Source organism: Adiantum capillus-veneris, chromosome 24 (genome assembly GCF_014529385.1).
Source record: "Adiantum capillus-veneris isolate H3 chromosome 24, ASM1452938v2, whole genome shotgun sequence".
NCBI lineage: Eukaryota > Viridiplantae > Streptophyta > Polypodiopsida > Polypodiales > Pteridaceae > Adiantum > Adiantum capillus-veneris.
The window spans coordinates 143,404,544-143,420,487 of NC_140954.1; positions in this window are offsets into that span (position 1 = coordinate 143,404,544).

Genomic DNA, 15,944 nt, shown 5'->3' on the forward strand with positions numbered 1-15,944 from the left:
AACTACTGACACCGCAAACGCAAGCGAAAAAGCTCATTTGGACAACATGGAAACTGTGTCGTAAGGGAGGGCCTCAACGGCTATGAGTGACACTGCATCATTCGACTTCTTGGCCAGAATCATTGTGGGAAAAGCGAAGAATCGAGAGAGACAGGGATGTGTAAGGTGTTTGTTTTTTCCATGGCTAGATTGCAAAGGAAGAAAGCAGCAGGAGAAAGGGAAATGCTCTGTTAGATCAAAGCGCGGCATAACATTCAAGACTAAGCAACAATAAGCATGCACAGGCAGACAAATTAGGGCGAGAATCTTTTCAGCAACCTAGACTCTCTACTTCCAAAGTTGCGAAATTCTCAAAATACCCCTGAAATTTCAAAAATTCCCAAAATAACCCGAATATTTTGTCACAAATTCCCAAAATGCCCTTCAAAATTTCCAAAATTCCCAAAATACCCGTGATTGTGAGATTATAGATTTCTAAAAAGAAAAAAATTATAGCTTTTCATAAGAAAACCGATTGTCAATCAATACACGATGCTAAAAGTAGAATTTGAGTTGGTTATATAGGTTTTGGAGATGAATTGCTTCCTTATTTTTATACATAATTACCTTGTTTTGCTAGATAATTTGTGACAAATTGGTGCTAAGCACTAAAAAACGGATCTCAATTGTCAAATAGGAATAAAGATTAAAAAATCTTGAACAATCCAACGAAAATACATAAAGGGTATTTTGGGAATTTTTGAAATTTCCACAAATTAGAGGGGTATTTTGCTTCTTTTTCCTTTTTTTTCTAATATAAGTTCTGAAGTGCTTGAGCCTTAATGCAACCGCGATCATTGATGGTGCGGAGCAAGGCCAATTATTAATAGTGGCATGAGGCAAGGCCGTCGGGTTATTAATTGTGGTGCAGTTCTCTCTCTCTCTCTCTCTCTCTCTCTCTCTCTCTCTCTCTCTCTCTCTCTCACTCAACTGGGAAGTTGAAATATTGCACCGCTCCTCACTCTCAATTGCATGGGTATGGTGAGCCTTATCCAAAGGCGTCACCTACAATTTGTACACCACCTTCTCACTGTTTGCATTGTGCTTTGCACACCACCCTCTTGCTCTCACCACCTTCTCCTAGGACGATAAGCGTGAATTCTAGAAAAGCCCATTGAAGGTGATCATGGACTTCTTGCCATGCTTTTTTGTTGATGGTATTCGTGTCCTCTTTCTTGCACCACCATCACTTAGCCCTACCATTTACATGTCACATGGACATCATTCGTTAGTCATGTGTACAATGTGATGGGCCGTGGGGATGGAGATGGTGAAGCTCTACATGGCCAACATATTCTTCATTGCAACAATGTCATCAACTTTCCCCTCTTGCATTATGAATACTCAACCCACCTCTTCAACACTCCCATCACCCTCCATCCATGCTCACTTTTATCTCCCGCCTCCTATTAGCGCGAAGAGAAATTGGTGTACAATGGTGTTGTTGAGTCTCTATTGTGGTGTAATTCAATTTGTTGTGCAACCAGCAAAAGTTGCGACTTGGGTATCTTACCAGGTGTGTGGGATATCCAAAAGGCATTAGCTGTGAAAGGTCGGCAAGGCCATGGAGCTGTGAAGCAAGTTTGAGGCCAAGGAGTTGGTGCCAGCAAAGTGCAAGGGAGTAGAACATAGCAAGGAATGTTGGAGCTGGCTCAACAATTTTTTGTGCTTGGATACCTCAATACTACAGATTTACAGGCTTGGGTTGATGCCTAGATAGATTGAGGAGTTATCGTAACAAACCTCAATAATACACGGAGTGTGGGCCTCTCTATTTTCTCAAAATTGACTTTAGTCGGGAGGGTCTTACGAGCAAAATTCTCTGTGTGTGTGTGTGTGTGTGTGGCCCTATTGCTTGTGCTATTCCACTGCTTGGAAGAGGACCCACCCTTCTAATGATTACATGCCTTCTTTGTCTTCGATATCAAAATCTCTTACTATGCACCATAGGCTATTGCATGACTCTCAAACGGATTTCATTTTTCTCGCTTATCACCTCCTTCCCTTAACCACCCCTCGGAATATTGTAAGATTGTGGCATCACCTAGCCTCTTCATGTTCCTGTGTGTGTGGCCATGTCACCTATGCTATTCCACTTCTTTGGAAGAAGACCCACTCTTCTAATGATTACATGCCTCCTTTGTCTTCGATCTCCAAATCTCTTGCTATGCGCCATAGGCTATTACATGACTCTCAATCCTAGGCTCTGCTTGCTAATTTTCAAGACGAGACAATGAACAAGATCATGTTTTTGGCCAGAGTGTAGCAACGAAGGGTGGGTGTTACATCTCTAGGATAGAGAGAACACTGCAAGTGATTGCAGGTCACATGAGGACCTTGAGTGGAGAAGGAAAGTGTGCAGGAGAGTACTCTATCTACAAGGCAAGTAAACCAGGAGGATGCATGGCAAGGGAGGTCGCCAATTGCCAAAAGGAAAGGAGGTGCCAAAAAGCAAAGAAGGGGGGATCCTTGGGTTGTGCAAAGCCACTAGAGGGTAGGCAGTGGGTAAGATAGAGGAGTCTGAGTAGAGGGCGCCACCCTTTAGGGCTGTAGGAAGGCCGTGCAGGGCTACACGATGTGGAGGTCGGAGACCTAGAGGTAGGGAGCAAGGAGCTTTGAAATCTGCATGTGGAAGGGGGTGCCTGACCACAGTGTAGGAAGGTGCTATCTGGGGTTGAGGAATCATGAGCATTGAATGGCGTGGCAAGAGCAGGAGATTGGAGATGGAGGACGGCTTGGAAATTGTAATAGAGAGAAGGTAATGCTACTCATCTATACCTATTCTACTCTATTATGGAACCCAAAATTAAAGCTACCAAGACACATGGATGGTGGGGAATGTGAGTGTCAAGACCCGAGAGCTTGGAGGGTTGATGTGGAGAGAGAGAGAGAGAGAGAGAGAGAGAGAGAGAGAGAGAGAGAGAGAGAGAGAGAGAGAGATGCTATGTATCGCTACTTTAGCACTAGTCCTGTAATTGGACATTCAAGTGTCCTGAGACACTTAAGTGCCCTGTTTTCCTACCAAGTTTTGATCGTTTATTTGTCAAGCTAAAAAGAATTTTTTTACACATTGCTTCTATCATAGGTTGGTTATGAGGGAAAGAAAACCTTGGATTTTTCTCCATGCCAAGATACAATCCCTATGAAGAGAATTATGGTAAGCTCTAAGCTATAAATTTTAGTAAAATTTCAAGCTGTTTTGCCAAAAAAATCATAAAATTCATATATTTCTTTGTAGAGATGACCTTTTTTATGTTTACAAAAGTCAAGTGTTAGTACTTAGTGCTACAAAACAATAGAATGCCCTTCAAAAACTAGTTTCCATGTCAAACGCAAGTTATAGACATAATTTCATACTTGAGCATGTGCTGAATAAAAGCATAATTTTGGTCTTCCAAAGGTCCCCTCATGGAATTGGGTCTATTCTAGTGTAGTTTGACAACTGAAAATGACTTTATATGTTAAACCCAAGAAATTACGTATTTTTTGCCTCCCTAACTCAGTTAAATCTCATTGCTTGAACTCTATCTTGAATTTTTTATTGTGCAAAAACTCTTGAAAATCTCGTGTTCTCCATAATAACATTGAAACCAAGGTTTTAGGCACAACAATTGTGTTTGTACCATGTACTTTGATACTTTTAGTGGATCTACGTGGAAAGTTTGATATTATTTGAGGTTTTGAACGCTTATGTCTCAAGAATGAAAATATCAAAATTTTCTCTTACACAGTTTTGATTATTTGAAATAATCCAATAATTGTTGCATACCAAAGCCCTTCTCCTTGTCACCTTTAGTCCTCAATGGAGATGGTAAGGAACATATCACTTTCTAAAACTCACAAATACATCAAAACATATTTTTCTTTGTATACAACGATATGCTCGAGATGGCCATATCAAACACGTGGAGGTTTCCATTATTTTATACACTCAAAAGTAATTTTTTTTGCATATGCAACTTTCAATTATCAATAACACAATTGTGGAAAAGTTGGGCAAAATTTTCTACAAGGTCTCTTCATTATTTCTTGAGCTTATAAAGTCGATTTCTTCAAAGCAAGGGTCAACATGATGAGTATAGTTAATGATCGTGGTAGCTTCTACAATGCAAGGTTATATTTTTAAAAGACCCTCTAACTAACATACTTAATCATATCAAGAAGGTTTTCTTAAATACATTGTCTAATGAAAGTAGCAGTTAATTTAAATTTGTGAAAAAAGGACATTGGAGTGTCCTCTTTTGGTACCAAACTAGTATTAGGAGTGCACGTGAAAACATAGATACAAAAATCCAACACTGTGATTTAGGATATGTAATTGATCTGTATTGCAAGTTGCAGGAGCTGGGTTTGGAAAAGGAACGGGGAGATACTACAGACCACGTGATGGAAATGATGCATCTCCTTCTTGATATTTTGCAAGCTCCTAATCCTAATATCTTAGAGAGATTTTTGGGGAGGTTTCTTGTGGTTTCAATGTTGCCATAATGTCTCTCCACGGATATTTTGGGCAAGCTAATGTCTTAGGATTTCCCGACACAGGTGGCCAGGTAGACAGATGACATTACTATTGAAATTTAACCTATGATGGTGGTGATCCCTCTTACAACAATGTTGATGACCATGTAGATTTTTTTTATCTTGGACCAAGTGATAGCACTTGAAAATGAGAAGGAGGGGCTACATATATTCCCTTAAATCCTGGTGGTAAGCATTATCTGTCTGCCCTTCATCTTAGTTCTAGCCCTTGTTAGCGGCAAGCTAACTCGGATAACTTGAATATCATTTTTCCGAGATTTTATTGTTAAAACACTTATTATTTTGATGAATTGGGAATTTTGTAACTCCTAATTTCTAGATAAACATTGTAATTGATGAGACGGGGCTACAAGCTTCCAGATTGTATCAACATGTCTTTAGTTAAAGCTCCCAGATTATTAGTTTTGACCACAAAAACCTTGGCTAAGATATAAAAGCCAATTTTTGTAAGTTTTTCATAAGTTTTGGATAATAAAAACACAAAGCGAGCTAACGGCACTCACTTCTCTCCTTCTCGCGCTTTGTATTCGGCTATCACATTGCAGTGCAATCTATTGTGTTGCAACCGCAGGTAAGAGCTCTACACATTGACGTAATCATTTCATGGTAATCCATAGCTTTTGGCGTCACCGACTCGTGGTATAATTTTATCATAAGTAGGAATTTAAGCTTCAAAATTATAAACTAAATATAGGAAGGATATTGGGGCATCATTTCTGAGCATTTAGATGCATTATGGGTCGAAAATGACTAGGTCAAAAACTCACTGTTGTTAATAATCATGATTTTTGCACTTGACCTAAAGTGAGATTGGAGACCATAAGCATGTGTGCTTAGGTCTTATAAGCATGTCCTAGAAATTTCAACCTATTTGGATGTCGTTTGATGCTGTAACGATTGTGATTTGTTTGTCAATGAGCGACTAGCTTTTGGTGATTTCAATCATTTGAGTGTAGCTTGAGTTAGATGCGAGTTGTTTGTTGTTTTTCAAGAGATTGACAACCTCTTGTAGCCTCTATGCACTAGTTGAGTCAGCTTCGTCCCATGGATTGACAATTATATTTGTGGTTCTGGCTACATCTACAATAAGATAGGAGTGAGGTTAGACATCCATCCCACATTTGGCGCTGTTTCCAGGGATCTAAGAGACCTAAACTAGAAAAAAACACTGAGTCTTGTGAAGTTATCCTTTAACTTCCTCTAGGATCACCTAGAGTCAAAACTTTCTTTTTAAAACCGCATAGCTTAAGATTGTCCTCTTTTTCTCTATAGACGCAGTAGGGCTGAACACCATGAGAAGTTGCAGATGGTATTGGCTCAATATGATGAATGTGGAGGACAACTAAATCCAAAGAAATGTCATCTAGCATAGCCAAGGGTGAAGTTATTGGGCTATTATTTGAGAATGACTGATGGACGAGACAAGTCTTAAGATCAAGGCTCAAAAAACCATAAAAAACAAGAAAAAGACTGTTTGTAGACACTTTCCACAACCCCATTGTAGTAGAACATAGGAGTAGGGTAAGTACAATCCGAGGTGGAATCTTAGAACATCGCTATATCCAAAAGAATCAATTGTGAGTTGTTTATGTGAAGTTGCAGAAGTTCAGATCTACGGCTAGAAATAGCACCAGAAGACTGTCCACCATTGAATCCGACTGGAGGGCATGCTTTAAAAGTTATATGAACCAATGGGTAAGCTTAAGGATGCATTTGAGGTAAAATTTCAAGACTTTGTAAAAACTCAGATTATCTACTTTTTCTTGACATTTTAGGCCAAATTAAATTTTGACTTGACTTAGAGGCTTAAAATAACTCATGAAAAGACTGTCCAGGAAAAAAGTTGAAAAAAGTGCTTATTTTAGGCCTAAAGTAAATAATCGTGATTATTTACTTTTAGCTCAAAAGTGACCAAGGTTGATACGAGAGACTCTCTATGCATGTGTACAAACATCTTTTGTAAAGGTCCATAGAATTGGGATCACCAAACTGACCAAAAACTTGATAAAAACTGAATTTTGTACTAACTCTCAAGAACTTTAGTGTAAAATGGGAAAATTATGTTCAAACTCAGTGAAACTTGACTCATAGGCTTATATTGATGTGATAAACAAGTGTACATGCTCAGTTGATCAAAAAAATGCTTTTGTTCCATTTTTCAACTTTTTTTACCAAACCAGCATACCACTAGTTTTAGCATGTTCTCTTAAGCCCACAAATCCGATTTGGATCATTGAAGTGAAAATTGTGGCCAAGTTTGCAAAGTCAGTCTATCGACAAAAAACTGTTGACCATTTCAACAAAAAATATCCAAACTTGATGAAACTTGACTAGAGAGCTTAAGTCAAGTTTTAACAAATTTGTGTCAAGATTGTGACAAAAAATTACATAAAAATAGCAATTGTGATTATTTACATCTGCTACAAAATTGGACATTTTTGCACATTTGAGTATACCACAAGGTCAAGCTTATCAAGTAGACCACACAAATCTAATTTGGTGAAATTTGGATAACAAAAGTGAGACTTAAGCCAGATTCTTGAAGACTGAGTCTGTGGACACGAAACAGTTGATAACATGAACAAATTTTGTTCAAGCTTAGTGAAACTTGTCCAGAGACCTTGACAAGTTGCATACTTGGCAAAGCAAGCCAAAAAGTGTAAAAATTTGAGAAAAGTGAATAATCACAATTATTTACTATATTGATACACACAAACACCATTTTGGACTTTTGAACTTGTACAATGCTAGACCAACATAATACAAGGCCACCGGGCAATTTTGGGTTCAATCAGATCCAAATTAGTACATGTTCACTCAGTTTCCAGGTTGCAGATTAGTCTTTGGCTTTTTGCAAAAGTAGAATCTAAAAGTCTCAAGTGCTGACTCACTTAGCTCAATTTCAAGAGATACCCATAGACCAATCACAATAGTTAGCAAAAATTGTACAGTCTTTGTGAAAGAATAGCTAACTTGATTAAAACTGATACAAGAATCAGGTTGCAGACAAGGAACTAAAATCTTAACAGAAGTTGTAATCAAGTCAAGTGGAAGAAATTGATGACAAGTCAATCTCTATCCAGGGCTTCACAAGTCTATATGAACCTTATATCTGGTCGTATATTAGCAAATCAAGGCATATTTGGAGAGACCGCTAGTAGGGTATCCACCGAAGAGAGTGTGAATCAAGATGATCACTTGGACACTATCTTTGAAGAAGTCTCAAACACTTTTTCATAATTGACATTTGAAATGTCTTCCTATTCGACTCATTGAGAAACTGGAACGATAGTGCGATATAAGCACATACTCTCTTTTTATAAGACTAATCGCCTGTTACCATATACATGTGGAAGTGATGTGTGTGAACACACTAGGACCGCCGGGGCATTTTTCCCTCTTTAGGAGGTTTTTTCCCCCGAGCATTGTATATACGCCCATCACTCTAGGGCTATCTATCTTTCCATTGCACACTAAGTAACACACTCTCTATTGTGTGCCTTGAGATTCCTTCATCTTCTCCAAGCTATGTGTGTTTCTCTGCAATCCTAATTCCAACAATTGGTATCAAAGCAGGTTGCCTCCTCTCGGGCTTAGTCCCCAGCTGCTCCAGCACATGCCTGCTCACTTTCTCCGATTTCAGTGAGCTTTGGCAAGCATTCGTAGGTCAACAAATATTTTGATTGAGCTCGTTGAGCTCAATCTGCTCAGATTTCTGATTTGGGCTCATTTCGGCCTCCGTTTCCACTACAAGTAGTGCTGCAAAGGCTATTTCGTCATTTTGTGCAGAGTTTCTGTATGCCGTTTTCTGAATATAGGTGTCTTATAGTCTTCTACACTTTGAGCTGTATAGCATGTGTTGTTCCGCTCCATTTCTCCTATTTTCGGGCAGTTTTCACATCAGGTGCAACATTTACCATGGCTGACAAAAACACAGATGTGTTCAAGATGTTTACTGTTGAGGACAGGTTGGATGGGGACAACTACCCTATGTGGGATTATATGATGCAACATGTTCTTCTTTCAAAGAGCGCCTGGAACATTGTGCAGGGCATTGATGCACGTCCTAGCTCTGAGGATGTAGGCGATGTTGAGGATGTTGCAGGTCTTGCTACAAGGATTGCTGCTATTAGAGTTGTTTTGCCTAAGGTAGAACAAGCTCGTTGGGATGTAAAGGCTCATGCATTGATTGTGCTGTCTGTGAAGCGCACCATTGTTCCTCACATCCGTTCAGCAAAATATGCAAAACAGGCTTGGGATATTTTGGTTGGTCTTTATGCAAGTCGCAATGAGGCTAAAATTGCTTTGCTGCATAAAGAGCTGGAGTCGAAGATTATGCATGAGGAAGATGATATAGAAACTTTCCTTGCTAGTGTCAAGGATATCAATGAGCAACTTATTTCTGCAAGTGAAGTCATTTCAGACGGTTCCCTTGTGCAGACTGTTCTTGATGCCTTACCAGATTCTTATCAAACTTTTGCTAGTACTTGGAGACTTATGACCCAAGGAAATCCAGAAGTTGTCAAGTTTGATGCATTATGCACATTGTTGTTGCAAGAGTCACTTTCCAGAAAAAAAGGACTAGACAACGTGCAGTTGAACATGCTTTTATTTCTTCTCAAAGAAAGGGTGGTAACAGCAATGCAGCCACTTCTTATAGTTCTGCTAGGAGTGGCAAAACTTCTACTCCTAATGCTTCTGTTGGCAGCACTTCGTCTGGCAATTCTGGTGATAAGGGCAAAAAGAAGACGCATTGACATTATTGTAAATCTAATGATCACTTGATCAAGCAGTGTCCTAAGTTGAAGGACAAAGAGGCTAAGAAGAAAGAGGGTGGTTCCACTGTAAATGCTGGTTCCACTACAAATGCAGCCAATGTTGAGTCTTCTATGAAAGGAGACTATGATGCTGATGTCGATGCACAATGGGCCTTTAGCGTAGAGTGCACTTACAATCCTGCTGTCCATGATGCATGCTTGTCAGTTGATGTAGATTCACATGTGTGGTATTTCAACAGTGGTGCTACAAAGCACATTACCTCACATCGTGAATTGTTCACCTCTCTCTAGTCTGTTTCTCATGGGAATTCAGTCACTTGTGCCAACAATGCCTCTTATCCGGTTCAGGGACTTCAAAAGATTGTGCTTACTGCTGCAAATGGAAGTTTCTTCACACTTGTTGATGCACTTTATGTACCTGGGATCAAGAAGAATCTCTTGTCTATATCCGCTCTTGCTAGACTTGGACTTGTAGTCAAATTTGTGGATGACAGATGTACAGTTCATGATATCAATTTTGGTGATGAAATTGTTGCATCTGGCCTTTTGTGCCGTGGGCTATATAAGCTCACTTTGTATGACAAGTGTGGATAAAATTTTGCAAATGCTGTTGCAGATTCTAGGGCTATTTCAAATGAAAAACTTTGGCATGCATGTTTTGGTCATCTGAATTTTGCCAGTTTGCTGCGTCTGCAGAAATTTGATATGGTTGCTTCTTTGCCACCTCTTGAAGCAACCTCTTGAAGCACCTTTCAAACATGTTTGTGAAGGATGTATTTTGGGTAAGATGCAACGTTCTAAGTTTCCAAAGGATGGTTCAATTTGGGCCACATGTAGGTTGCAGCTTGTGCATAATGATGTTTGTGGGCCCATGCAAACTCCATCCTTGGGAAATTACCTTTACTTCGTCACTTTCATTGATGATTACTCCAGGCATGCATGGGTATTTCCGCTTAAAGCGAAGTCCAAGGTCTTTATGTGCTTCAAACAATTTCTGGCTATGGCTGAAAATGTCTCGAAATGTACTATGGGCACTCTCTATTCGGATCGAGGGGGGGAGTATATGTCTCATGAATTTAATGCATTTCTGGCTAGTTGTGGGATAAAACACCAATATACAGTGCCTTATACACCTCAGCAAAATGGTGTTGCTGAGAGGAAAAACAAGTCATTGATGGAAATGACACAATGTATGGTCAAAAGTCAAGCTTTGCCGCATTCTTTTTGGCTTGAGGCCATCATGTGTGCCACTTATGTACTTAACAGGTGTCCTACGAAAGCTTTGCAGTCTATTACTCCATATGAAGCATGGCATGATAGATATCCTTCTATTAAGCAGATGCGTGTTTTTGGTTGTTTGGCATATGCTTTGGTGCCACAAACACAACGCAAAAAATTGGATGATAAGGCTGTCAAATGTATTTTTGTTGGTTATAGTGCTGAAAGCAAAGATTACAGGTTATATCATCCGCAAACAAAGCATATTCTGGTTTCACGAGATGTAGTGTTTGTGGAAGATTCTGTTCAGCCCTTGGTGTCATGTACTAGAGACAGTAATGTAAGCTTACAACACATTTATGACACTTTGTTGCCTCTTTTTAGTGGTGGAAATACGAATGTAATTTCCAATGAGGAAAATGTACAGCCTATGGGGGTTTCTGAAAATATTATAGATCAGCCTATTACTGATGCAGATGTACATGATGTACTTGATGAGGAAAGAGCTGAAAATGAGCAGGGTAGAGGTATGCCAAAATGGCTGGTGCACACTTTGTGTGACAGTAAATTGGATTCACCTTTGTCTAGTCGTACTCGTTCAGACTCTCGCCATGCATCTTATGCATCGGATTGTTATGCTTTGGCTGTGTCTAGCTTACATGATGTTGAGGAGCCTCTGTCTTTTGATGAAGCACAAAATTTAGAAAATTGGATGGCTTCCATGTAATCAGAATATGATGCACTTATAGAAAATGACACGTGGACTTTATGTGATTTGCCTCCTGGCAAAAAGGCCATTGGTACGAAGTGGGTTTACAAGTTGAAACATAAGCCGGATGGTGAGGTTGATCTCCATAAGGCTTGACTTGTTGCAAAGGGTTATGCACAACAAAAAGGCATATATTATGAAGAGACTTTTGCACCCACTTGTCGTATGACTATTGTGCGTTTTCTATGTGCATTGGCAGCTCACTTTGGTTGGGATGTACATCAATCAGACATTGCTACTGCTTTCTTGAATGGTGACATATTTGAGGAAGTTTATGTAACGCAGCCTCGCGTTTTTGTCGTGAAAGGACAAGAGGACAAAGTGTGCAAATGTAACAAGGCTTTGTATGGGTTGAAGCAATCTCCTCGTGCTTGGTATGAGAAAGCTGACACTCATTCGGTCAAACAAGGCTTTTATAACAGTCCAAGAGAAAGCACATTGTATGTAAAGCGTGAGGGTGATGTACTTCTCATTGTGGTTCTTTATGTTGATGATTTGTTGATCATTGGACCAAATGAGAGACATATTGCTGAATTTAAGGCTGATATGAATGCTACTTTCAAGATGAAAGATTTGGGGCTGTTACATCATTACTTGGGTATACAGTTTAAGCAGTGTGATGGTGGTATTGCCTTGTTTCAGAAAAGTTACATAGAGACAATGCTATGTAAGTTTGGACTTGAAGAGCAAACTCATGCTCGCACAAAGCACATTGAGGTGCATTACCACTATGTCAGGGAGAGGCTCTCAGCAGGAGAGATCAGCTTGGCTTATGTGCCAACATAGGACAACCTTGCAGATCTTTTCACAAAGGCATTGTTTCATGAGAAGCTTGAATATTTCCGCAAAGCTTTGGGCTTACTCCCATTTGTGGACTGATCATGTCCTCAGGGCATGGCACTTCCCTTTACTCATGTGCCAGCTCTTGTTCACCGCATCACTCCAGGGGGGATTTGTTACCATATACATGTGGAAGTGATGTGTGTGAGCACACTAGGACCACCGGGACATTTTTTCCCTCTTTAGGAGGTTTTTCCCCCCGAGAATCGTATATACGCCCATCACTCTAGGGATATCTATCTTTCCATTGCACACTAAGTAACACACTCTTTATTGTGTACCTTGAGCTTCATTCCTCTTCTCCAAGCTGTGTGTGTTTCTCTCCAACCCTAATTCCAACATTGCCATGGAGCTCAGTTTTACCTGGATCCTAATGAAGAGTATGCTATTCGCATTGATGACCATTACATAGAGTTTGAAGAGGAAAGAAAAGCAAAAAAACAAGGAAAAATGTATATGAATAAAAATGGAACTCAGTATTTACAAGTTGAAAACCCTGACGTGATGGACAAATGGGGGTTAGAAGTAAATACCATAATTCTAGATATGGCAACAAAAGAACGACCACCAACTTTAGAATTTGAGGGATACAATCAAATTGATTTGAAGCCTCTGAAACAACTTAGCATGGATAATCCTAGGATCAGAGTCTATTGTTGGGAGGATAAAAACGTCAAAGATCGTCTATGGACTTCTCATGCCAAATCAGGACAGTTAACGTCTATGAAGATCATCTATATCTTCACACAAAGAGGAGTATCTTCAAGTAGGGAACCTAAAACGAAATGGATTTGGAAGAAAAAGGAGCACTTATCTTCTCCGCAAAACTATAAAACCGTTCAAGCAATGGAGAGTTAAGTCTCAAAAGACTCAACCACAACATTCTGACCAAGAAAAACCAAGATACCAATGGCGGGTAAAAGCTTGACAACAACCATTAATGCTACCGACAACTCAAGAAATTAACGTGTTAAAGCATCTTGATGGTACAATCAAGAAAAGAGTACACAAGATACAAGATTTTCTCTTTGGAAGACAACAAAAAAAAACCTCGACATCAGAAACTCTTGAGTTAATTACTCAAGACCCAACTCTTGCGCAACATAATTGTTTTAACGACATTGATTTTCAAAGCATGATAGAGCCAACCAAGGCTATGCATAGACACAATTCCTCAACCAATGCACATAGTCGTCTCGGAGTATGCCATCTAGGAGGGGTGGAAGGGATCTAAGTAATTAAGGGCAATGTTTGAAGAGGGAGAAAAAAGTTGATGTTAACGTGTGAATTTTACAAAATTACCTAATAATGCCCTTAACAAGTCATCAATAGGGAAAATTTAAATGATAACATCTCCCCGATGAATGTAAATAGTGTATATAGTATCCGAAAATCATAAAAAATTGGTCTTTTTTTTGTTATTTTTCATCATTTTTCTTGATATTGGGACTTAAAAATGAAGAAATCCACCAAAAAACAATAAAGCTGTGTTTTCCAATAGATTTTCTTAATTATTGAATTTTCACTTTTCTTTTTTAGCGCATTTTGTTATTTTCTTTGATTTTTTTAATAAATAGGTCAAAAATTAATAAGGGAAGTCCGAGTATAGATATCCAAGGTAGTCTAAAAATCACATAATTTCCACTAGTCGCCCTTGTTTGAAGAGGGAAGGTATATGCTTATCAATTATCAATTCTATATGGCCGGTAGCAAGTCTAGGCTCAAGGAAAAAACCATAGAAATCAAGCAGTGCACGAAGTCCGACGACCTAAAATTGACCATAGCGGCCTGTCAGCTCAATCAAATTGGACGAGGATTGAACTGTAGCATGCCCCTAAATAGAAAATGAGCTCAGATGGAGAAACTAAAGATACACTGATGATAAAAAAGACAAGACGGATAAGCACAAAAAATTTCAATCGAATCAACAGATGGAAGCAAGAAGCCTAAATTAGGCTGCCAAGGCCTACTTTTGCAAATTCTTGCAGAATGAGCTACCGAAATCCGATTGAGGAAATTTTTGAGTCTAACATAGGTTTCATGGCTTAATACGACTAACATGGGAATTTGGGGAAAATAGTTTGGGAAGTCCGAGTATAGATATCAAAGGTAGTCTAAAATCACCTTATTTCTACTGATCACCGTTGTTTACTGTTTCAAAGTCTGAAAGCCTAAATCTGACACCATTTCCATCCAGTGCACTCAAATGAACCCACACTTCACTTAGAACACCTAAACGCCATATAGTTCAAGCCTATCATGTCAAAAATGTAAAAAGTTGGAAAAAATCCCCAGCTATAAATAATGGTGATTATTTACTTTTGTTGCAAATTTTTGCATCAACTGTATGATTTTGATCTCCACGTGTTTTTATGCATCTATGCATGCCCCAAAATTGATTAGAAGCAAAATGGACTCAATTTGTCAGTAATGCAGACTCAAGGAATTTCAGAACAGAATTTGCAGAATTTTTTGACTTTGGCACTGTATCTACTTAACAGAAGCAATGCAAGCTACCAAGAAGGCGAAGAAAAGGGTGTCCCAAAAAGAGAAGTTGCAAGAGTTTCCACCCTACCAACTAGACCCAAGTTCAGTAAACACGGCCAAGGCAACATACTTATCAAGAGAATAGCTTGAGGAAAACAATGCAACAGTTTTCATTGGAAGGTTCAAGAGCGAAGAAGGACACCAAGTGGAACTGTAAATTCTACCAAAAGAGATATATGATGTAGCTATTGAGATGTCGAGCTCTACATTTTGAGCTGGCATCCACTACGGGTCTTCGCCACTTACGACATTTACTCACTGGCGTGTTAGGTGACCGACACGAAGGATCTCTACGAGTGATTCTACAGCTGGACTACACTTATAGTGCCAGCCTAGTATGCTTCTAGCGAGTTCACACTTAGTGACCGCGTGTACATATGTGTTACTTTTCAGCTTTAGCACTTAGTCATTTTGTACTCTCTTTTCTTAGCGAAGAAGAAGAAGAAGCTTTCCATCTCTGTGTGTTTTGTGCTTGTCTTGTGTAGCTCTCTTGGATCCTCATTCTTTACATGGTATTAGAGCTTGGTGCAGGCAAGAGAGGCTAAGAGAGCAAGAGCATCACAATCTCTTCGTTCGCAAGCCAAGTACCAGATGCCGAAGGCACCCCGCGCAGTAGAATTTTTTTTGGGGTTTTTCGTACAAGTTTCTGAATAGGTCTCCAAAGTGCAGTATACAGAGATTTGTACAAGTATAGTGGTTGTATGTATGCTTGATTGTGGACACTCGTTGAGTGTAGAAAGTGTTACAAGTACCACAATAGCAGGTTCAACAGATTTGCACGTTTTTGCAGATTGCAGCTATTTTGTCTTAGTGCTTCAAGATGTCTGACGGTTTCAATCAGATTGTCAGTGAGAAGCTTGAGAAAAATGAATATACTACATGGAAGTTCAGAATAAGTAATTTTCTAAAAGGGAAAGGTTATTGGGACTATGTAGAAGGAGACAATGAACAGATTCCTGAGGCAAATGCTACAACAGAGCAAAGAAAATCTTTGAGGGACTGGCAACAAGGCCAGAGCAAAGTGATATATTGTCTTTCTATGAGCATCACAGATGGCATGATGCGCTATCTATAGGATGCTGAAACCCCTGCCATTGCATGGAAAAACTTAGGCAGAGTGTTCGAGGTGAACACCAAGGCCTGGAAGCTTCAACTAAAGTCGGAGCTAAATCAGGTTAAGAGGAACAACCTCTCCATCAATGATTATTCCGTGA